Source organism: Plectropomus leopardus, chromosome 21 (genome assembly GCF_008729295.1).
Source record: "Plectropomus leopardus isolate mb chromosome 21, YSFRI_Pleo_2.0, whole genome shotgun sequence".
In the NCBI taxonomy this organism is placed as follows: domain Eukaryota; kingdom Metazoa; phylum Chordata; class Actinopteri; order Perciformes; family Serranidae; genus Plectropomus; species Plectropomus leopardus.
This window is the reverse complement of record NC_056483.1, coordinates 11,944,459-11,952,560: the sequence shown is the minus strand read 5'-3', so window position 1 is coordinate 11,952,560 and position 8,102 is coordinate 11,944,459. Positions and strand designations below refer to the sequence as shown.

The window sequence follows — 8,102 nt, the reverse complement described above, 5'->3', positions numbered from 1 at the left end:
AAACCAGCCACCAGCATAAGCTGTTTTTTAGCTGTTTTTTTTTCAGCAGGGCCTCCCAACTTATGCAGACTGTCTTGCTGATTATACAACATCAGTTGCTCCAAGCATCTAATAATGAAGTGGCCTCCTGCATCTCTTACAAATGCAAAAGGGTGCCTTGATGCATCAGTATCAGCCACTGACAAAGCATTTGTAACCCTGTAGAGAACTGGACTCCTGCATTTTATTTTATTCCCAGTATTATTTACTGTTAAATATGTCATTTAGAGTAAATTTTCCTCAGGTTTGATTGTCATTGGTTAAATGAGGAAATGCAGTTTTGCTATTGGACAGGGAAAAATATATCCCACCCATCCATGTACAAGTTCGGTTGCACAGAAAGCTACTACATAAATCGACGGGTGCTACGTGAGTCAAAAACTAGGTGAAAGTAACGTCTGGTAGTGAGTAACTTTGCTAGAAATACTGAGCAAAACCAGAAACGACATTTGTGAAGTGGAAGAAGGAAACCGGGGGCCCGTGAGAAAGGAGTTTATCGAATTTGGCAGCGTCTTGGTGAGTTTAGCCGAGTCGAGCTAGCATGGCGGCTAACTACTTAGCCAGTGTTAGCTGCATAAAGCCTCTGTTTTCCTCACTGAACTTAACGTTATCTTCACTGCTGCGATATTAAGTGTTAAAGCTCAATTTAAAGCTGCACGCTTCTGCATTAATAACCTGATTGGAATAATAAAATACAAGCTGTAACTCAGTTGTTTACTTTAATGCAGAATTCAATATCGTGCACTTAAAACTACCTTGAAAGTAAAATGTGATGTATGCTAGATACATGATGTTGGTGATGTTATTCAGTCTATGAGTTTAAAGGAAACTCATTTTCATTGTTGGGATGTTTAATAATCATAATTCATGGTTAAAAGTTTAAACGTAATTCATGTTTGATGTTAAATGGGGATGAAATATTCCACACAAGAGATGCTGAGTAGTTACAAATAATTCATTTATTTAATCACAAGATTTGGATTTTATGACTCCAAGGAGTAATAGCTCTGTTTTTACACAGGCTAGGTTTTGAGATATACTGGAAACACAGTTAGATTTTGGACTTTGAACTCTCCTTGATGATGGTGAGCCACCATTGAACCTGACCAACTCTTTACCAGAGGAGTTTAAAGAAACGGAAATGGTAATCAGCTGTTGCATTCAGAGACATTTATCTTTCCTTGCAATTTAGTTGTGTTCAACAATAAAGAGGGACCCTTTAATTTCTGTGTTATGCCTAGTGTTGTTTTATAGGATGTTTTTAGGATGGTATTTTACAATTAAAATATCCTACAATTCTCTACTACTCTAGCAAATCATAAAGAATTATAGATAAGGAAACATACTAACATATGCAACTTCTACATGCACATATGCATACAAATCACATACACAGATATATAGTATATCTGCATACTTGTCTACATACAAGCAAAAACATTTAAAACCACCCAATTGAGTCACATAATAATCAGCTCTACCTCTCATTCCTCTTTTTTCAACTTTGTGATTTATTTTTTATATTTAAAACACCAACTCTGAGATGTAAGGAAATTTTGGTGCACTATTGGACAGTTTGGTATGTATCTTGTCTATCTAAAGGAACTTTTTGCGACATTTAGAGCATATCTATGGGGTGGGATTGTCTCCACAAGTAGGATACACAGAAAGGGACTCACATGCACCAGCATGCATGCACGGCTGGACCGTCTACCACAACAAAGAAGAGAGAAGCTTGGATTACAACACACATGGAGGGAGCTTGACTTTATTTTCTGCTCAGGATGCTACATCTTAGTGCTTTGCTGCTATATTATGTTCTGGATGTTGCATACAGTTCAGTGTAGATAACTCCTAGAGACCTTTAAAGGATCAAAGCATCCAGTATTTTAGACAAAAAAAGCATCTAGAAACATCCTTAAAAATTAATATAATTTTTAAAATTTTCTTATGCATGTGGTTTTTTGTTTTTTAGGTTTGTTGCCAAAAATCCGGCTTTCTGTATGAACCTGAAACATACTAACACCCATGTGGACAGTGTGTATGCAAAAGCAACAGAGGAAATAGCAGGAAAAAAACAAACGTTGTTTGGCCTAACAAGAACCACCCAGTGTTGTGTTCATACGATACTGCGGGCTCGACTCTGCCCGTGTCGGGTCTTCTCTGGCTCGGAGCAGTAAGAGAAGGTGAGACGCTCTAATAGGATCAGCCAGTATGACCTTTTCTCTCCTTGCCTCTCTCTCCTCCACTGCTCTCTCCTCACCCCGTCGCCCTCCCCCCTCCGTTCCCTCCTGGCACCGTTGGCGCTGGGTGGCACCCAAGAGCCACTCGGCTTGGCGGGTAGGGTTACCCAGCTCCCGGGGCCTCGGCTCACATGTTTTAACAATTTCCTCCGTCCTCTGTGAAATTATGCAAATATTTTAGTCCAGTTTCCTTGAGTCTGGAACACCAATTAAGAGTGTCTGTTTGGTTTTCATGACAGCTGTTGAGGAGGCTTGCAGACAGTTGGGCCGTGCTCTGGAGGTGAAGGGCTCCCACCAAGCAGGCCAGATGTGCTGATATGCAGGAGAGCTGCAGCGCACACAGCGAAGAGCAACTGATAAGGTGAGATTGGGGCATAAAAAGTTTGAAATGTTGGGCTAAAAAAGTTGAAAAATGAAGAGGGAGAACACTTATAAAATTCAAGTCAGTTAAACTGCTGCCTTAAAAACGTGAGTAAATTCAGCTTCAATATAAGCTTTATTTGAACTCAAAAAGGTAACTTACACAAGTTGTTTGACCCTTTGAAACCTAAATCAACATCCCTTTTCTTGTCCTATTGTCAGATGCCTTTCACAAGCATTTAAATCTTTGAAACCAGTTCACATTGGTTTGATTTAGATTTTTTAGAAAACATGGAGGGGGGAGTCAGTGAGTAACTTATTACTGAAATTTTAATTTTATATTTAAAATGATGCTACTGAAAAGAATATATTAATTTTTGTTCATATGATAATTTAATTTTTAGCACTTTTTTGTTACATTTTCTTGTTTGTTTTTTTCTTACTTTTTTTTTGCTTATTTTTAAGGTAATTCTAATTTTTTTTTTTTTTTTTTACTGATATCTGTTGCCCTTTTCCCATGTTTTTGGAAGAAATCAAAAACCTGTATATAAATATAAACCTGTGTTCAATACCCAGATGTTATCATGACAAGTGGGAGTGAAAGAGAAGAAATAAGTTAACACAACTTGATGGGGCTATCATTTTTTACAGTAAAGTGATGCTGATAGGAAAAAGAGAAAAGAAACATACTGATGACAACAAAGTCAGAAAGAGATGGAGATGCAGAGTGGAAGGGGAATGAATATTTTCCAAAGCTAAAATAGATTATGGAGGAATAACAGAGCCTTTTATTTCAAGGAAACCTCCTGTGTGTGGCCCTTAACACAAGGACAGAATGGAGGCTTATCAGACTGCCCTGATGACGATCCAACACTGCTCCACCAGCAGCAGGTAAGGTCATATTTGCTATTACTATGTAAAAGTACAGAGGTCAAAAAATTTAACCAGGCCTAGTACCGGGAGTACAGGCTTCTTCTGCGTTTCTAATCAGTCCGATGCTCCGTCTGACTTATTTTTATAACCTCTTCTTCCATAACTGTAAAGTCTAACTACTGCTCAAGTCCAGCACAGACAAAGGTCTAAAAGGCTATCAAAGTCCACTCTTCCTCACTGGAAGTCCATCTTTCCTTAAAAAAACCTATTGGCTCCAGAAATTCTGAAAGAATTTGATCCAGGGGATTGTGCTGTCTGGATAAATGTTCACTGAGCTCTATAAGGGGAATGGATCGAGGTCACGGCACTAAAGCATCTCCCTCAGTTCAAAGGTGGGCACGACTGCGAGTCCTGGAGACAGATTCATCTTGGTCAGCAGAAAACCTCTTAAAAGGAGGGCATGTAATCGCAATGTGGAGCGTGACGGACCATATCGTTATTAAATGGTATTGTTAAAAGGAACAGGAGAGAGGTCAAATTTGAAGTAAGCCGCCTTATTGTGACATGTGAGACGAGCCCTTCACCGATGCTGATGATAGATATAGGGTTAGCTTTGATGAGCTTATCCATCACTATAAATAATAGTATGGAGGAAGATGTCATTCTAGGTTAAAAAAGTAATTTACATTATTCATGCTGACTTTACTTTCAAGAATGTTTGACTAAAACTCTACAGAAACGGTTGTATTAGAATATATCTCGATTATACCAGTATAATTCAAAATGTTGGGATGCAACTTTTTATGCACAATATTGTGTGATTTTTTTTTTTTAAGCAAAATGCAAGGAAAGGTGTCAAACCTGTTAATATTTAGTTTTTTAAAGTCATAGCTCATATTTTGGGAAATGCACTTGATACCTCCCATAATGGTGATATTGATTTTCTCATCTAACTTTTATCAAGCAAGCAAATAAGTGGTTTTATCAAACTATCTCACTATTTCCCTAAAGGAGCAGTGTGTAGCATTTAAGGCATCTAGCTGAGAGGTTTGCAGATTGCAGCTCTCTCATGTACCAAGCAAGAGCTCCCAGTCTTCAGTGATCTTTGTTCAGGAGGTTTTTACCAGGCGCTGAGTAATAGGCAGAGCTCTCCTCCTCTCCAAAATAAAAGGACCAGGTGGTTAAAACCATTAAAAACATTAAATAAAGCAGTTTCACATTACAAATCAGTGTTTCTTTGATGCTGTTAGGCTTGTCGTTGACAGGCTGCTAGCCCAGCACCTGCTATAATGGTTATCTTACATCTCTGATAACTTAAGATGCAGACATAAAGGAGGTTTTTAACGGGAGCCTAATTAGCCCCAGAGGTTCCCTCCTCTCTAAAACAAACAAACCTGATAAATCAAAGCGGTAAAAAAAAAAACCAAAACTAAAGCAGTTTCAGTTTAAAAATCAGTGGTTTTCCAATGCTATTGGGCTTATCACGGAGGGACAGGTGTCAACGGTGGCTAACAAAAGAAGTTTGTACAGTCTGGGATACTGTGAAACCATGCTCTCATCCCAGCTTGCCACTTTGTTTTTGGACTTCCACGTCTACTAATTGCAATCTATGTATCCTTTTGCATCTGCTATTTACGCCCCGAGATGCTGCTACCATGATGTCAACAAATGCACATGGTGGGATGCTGCTGCAAGTGGTTATTCCCAACTCCGGGATGTGCACATGCTGGCACTGATGGTTAGGTTTAGGCCACAAAGTCACGGATGGTTAGGTTTAGGGAAGGAGGCACAGTTAGGTGTAGAAAAACCCCATCACATTCAAAAAAGAAGCGAACACCAGACTCCCTCATGAAAGTCTTGGTTTGTTTGACCCATCCACCTCCCCTCATACCCTCTAGGCGCCCTCGTGCACCTTGTATTACATCATTACCGGCAGTGTTTCAACCTGATGCTGTCGTGCCATGTTTCACATGCACATGTCCGGCTCCGTCTGTCTGCATTCTCAAGTGATGCTGCCCGTGTTTGTGTTGATTGGACGCTGGCATTTAATGACACCATGACGCAATCTGTCTGCCCACCTTCTCACCCGATGATGTCCAGTGTCATGTCATGCGTGTGTGGAGGGGACCTTTTGGCGTCGCGCTCTTATGGCCAGAGCACTGATTTATTCTTGGCTACTGTAGAACAACATGGCAGTGCAAAATGGCATACAGTATTTTGCCCATGGACGGCACCTGCTATCTAAATTTATGTAGATATTAACGGCTTATTCTAAGATATTTTAGATTTATTTTTTGGCAGTTATGCACCAAAGAAAACATGCTGATTGTTTATATGTGATTATATTCAATTTCTGCCCATACATCTTCCTAAATCCTACAAACTGGACCTTTTAAAGCTTTGGAGTTGTTAACTCTATGGTTGTTTGCCAAGATTTACTAAGATGGTTTGCAACTTTGTCTCAGCTGCTTAACTCTTTTATTGCATGTTTCTTTTTCCAACTCCTCACTGTGTCTACCCCCCCTCACCCCCTTCATCATTTCCTCACTCTCTTCCCCCCATTCCCAAACTCTGCTCTCCGCTGTGTCTCCCAGAGATCTTACTGTGGCCCAGCTTTTCTGCTCCAGGTGGTCTGCAGCCAGCCACCTGTGTTGTCTTTGTGACGCTGTCATCTGTCTCCGGGCAGGCTTTGTGGGGTTGCCAGTGTGAGGACAGGCCTGGTGAGCGCCGATGATGGAGATAGTGCTTTCTGCCGCTGCTTCTCCCAGACTCTCACAGGACTCCAGTGTTGCCGGACACAAGGAGCAATGTTTACACCCCTAGCCCTCTAGGTCCCAAAGAGGAATCCTGGGAAAATGTTTTTTACTGGTCTACATGTCTGAGTGTTTGTGGAGTGGTGTTTGTAAGATGGTAGGAGTTAAAGATGTAGAACAGCGGGTAGAGAGAGGAGCTGACAGGAGCCTTGACTAAGAGTTTAATGAATGTACAGCATTACATCACATCTTTCAAGTGTCATTCCTTCATACGGTCACGCCGTTACGTGCCATGCATGATTAGATAGATAGATTGTATAGACATTTTGAGGGTTTCATATGATATCAGTCATTTTTCTGTGTGTATAAGTATATATTATACCGTATATATTTTTGTTTTCTTTGCAAAATAACAAGATCCGTAAAAAAAATATAATCTGACCCAGAAATTAGAGACACAAAGGATCACACTAGGGGCAGTTTCTAGCCCCAAACAACTGCATTTTTCTTAATCTCCAACATGCAGCTATGGCACCTTTTCGTCTTTCTACCGCAAAATCTGAAATTCTCATCTCATCTGATAAAAAGATGCTCTTGATGGGTTTGATTAGATGTTGTGTACATAATATTTAGGGCAATATTGAGTGTCACTCTGCCCACCAGAAAAAATGGAAAAATAGAATATTATTATGGATCTTACATGTTTAAAGAGCTTTTTAACCTCACAAAAACAGAACAGCAACAGCAATTTATATTATATATTTTAAAATGTATTATTATTTTTTTACTAGAAACATCTGGTGGGCTAAATCAAACCTTATGGCGGGCTAACCTCAGCCTACAGGCCCCACTATAGACGACCCTGTTCTAAACAGTTGGTATTCTTGCTGGACCAAATAACTTTAATGTTGAATTACTTATCATAATTATTACTGTTTTTTGGGGTTTTTTTTGCCAGTTGGCTTAACGATAAATCAAATAATCATTTCATCTCTGTACATTTTTCCGCAGTATTTTCGAGTTCCTATCGGTCAAAATGTGACATATAAGAATGTCGCATGAGCTATTTAAGAAGTTGGGGAAAAAATCCTTTCAAATAGGCCACAGAAAGGTCATTTCTTTTATTTAACTCTTGTAGGAATTTAAAAAGAAATTTAATTTTATTTATAGAATTCATAGCTTTATAATACCATCAATTATGTGAATCTATACACAGCCCAGTCAACATAAAAGTTGCCCAAATATTATGGTACCAAACTGTGTGAGCTATTTTTAAGGAAGACTTTTAAGAAAATATTCAATAAATAAACAAAATAAATTGATGACTGCTTGGAAATCACAGTTGAGGCACTTCTTTATTTGCCATTACACCAGTGGATATGCTCAACATCCCTGGACACCGCTCCATATTCAGAGTTTTATTTACTCCTCATCCGGAGGGGAGAGTGTTGATAAATGACGGCGCTGCGCCCTGGGACTCTCCTGTTTAAGGAGCGCCGAGGCGATTTATGAGCGTGCTCTCGCAGGCTTCACTGTGATTAATCGACGCCGTCCTCCGCGGCCACAGGCGGGGCAGGGGCAGCCGGCCCTCCACTGTTTGCATAGGGAGATAACATCAAAGCGGCCTGCTGCTTGTGTTAAGAAAATACTGCATTCTGGGTCAGCGCAAATGAATCCAGGAGGAGCTGGAAACTGTTTTTAATGGCGTTCCCATCGATATATTATCACTGTGCAGAATTGGAGCGTGCAGGTCACAAATGACATTTGCAAATGTCTTTGTTCTATAACCTCGGAGCTTGACTGAGGCTATGGTGGTTTATGATTTAGCTGTTTG

At 39.8% G+C, this 8,102-nt stretch overlaps 1 long non-coding RNA gene across 1 annotated transcript; it reads left to right on the top strand.

Moving 5' to 3' along the window:
* Positions 1–391: 391 nt before the first annotated feature.
* LOC121960794 lies at positions 392–7,835 on the top strand. The gene is made up of 5 exons (XR_006107005.1): positions 392–555; positions 2,015–2,225; positions 2,522–2,643; positions 3,441–3,533; positions 6,110–7,835. It is a non-coding gene; the product is annotated as an uncharacterized LOC121960794 (long non-coding RNA).
* The last annotated feature ends 267 nt before the right edge of the window (positions 7,836–8,102 follow it).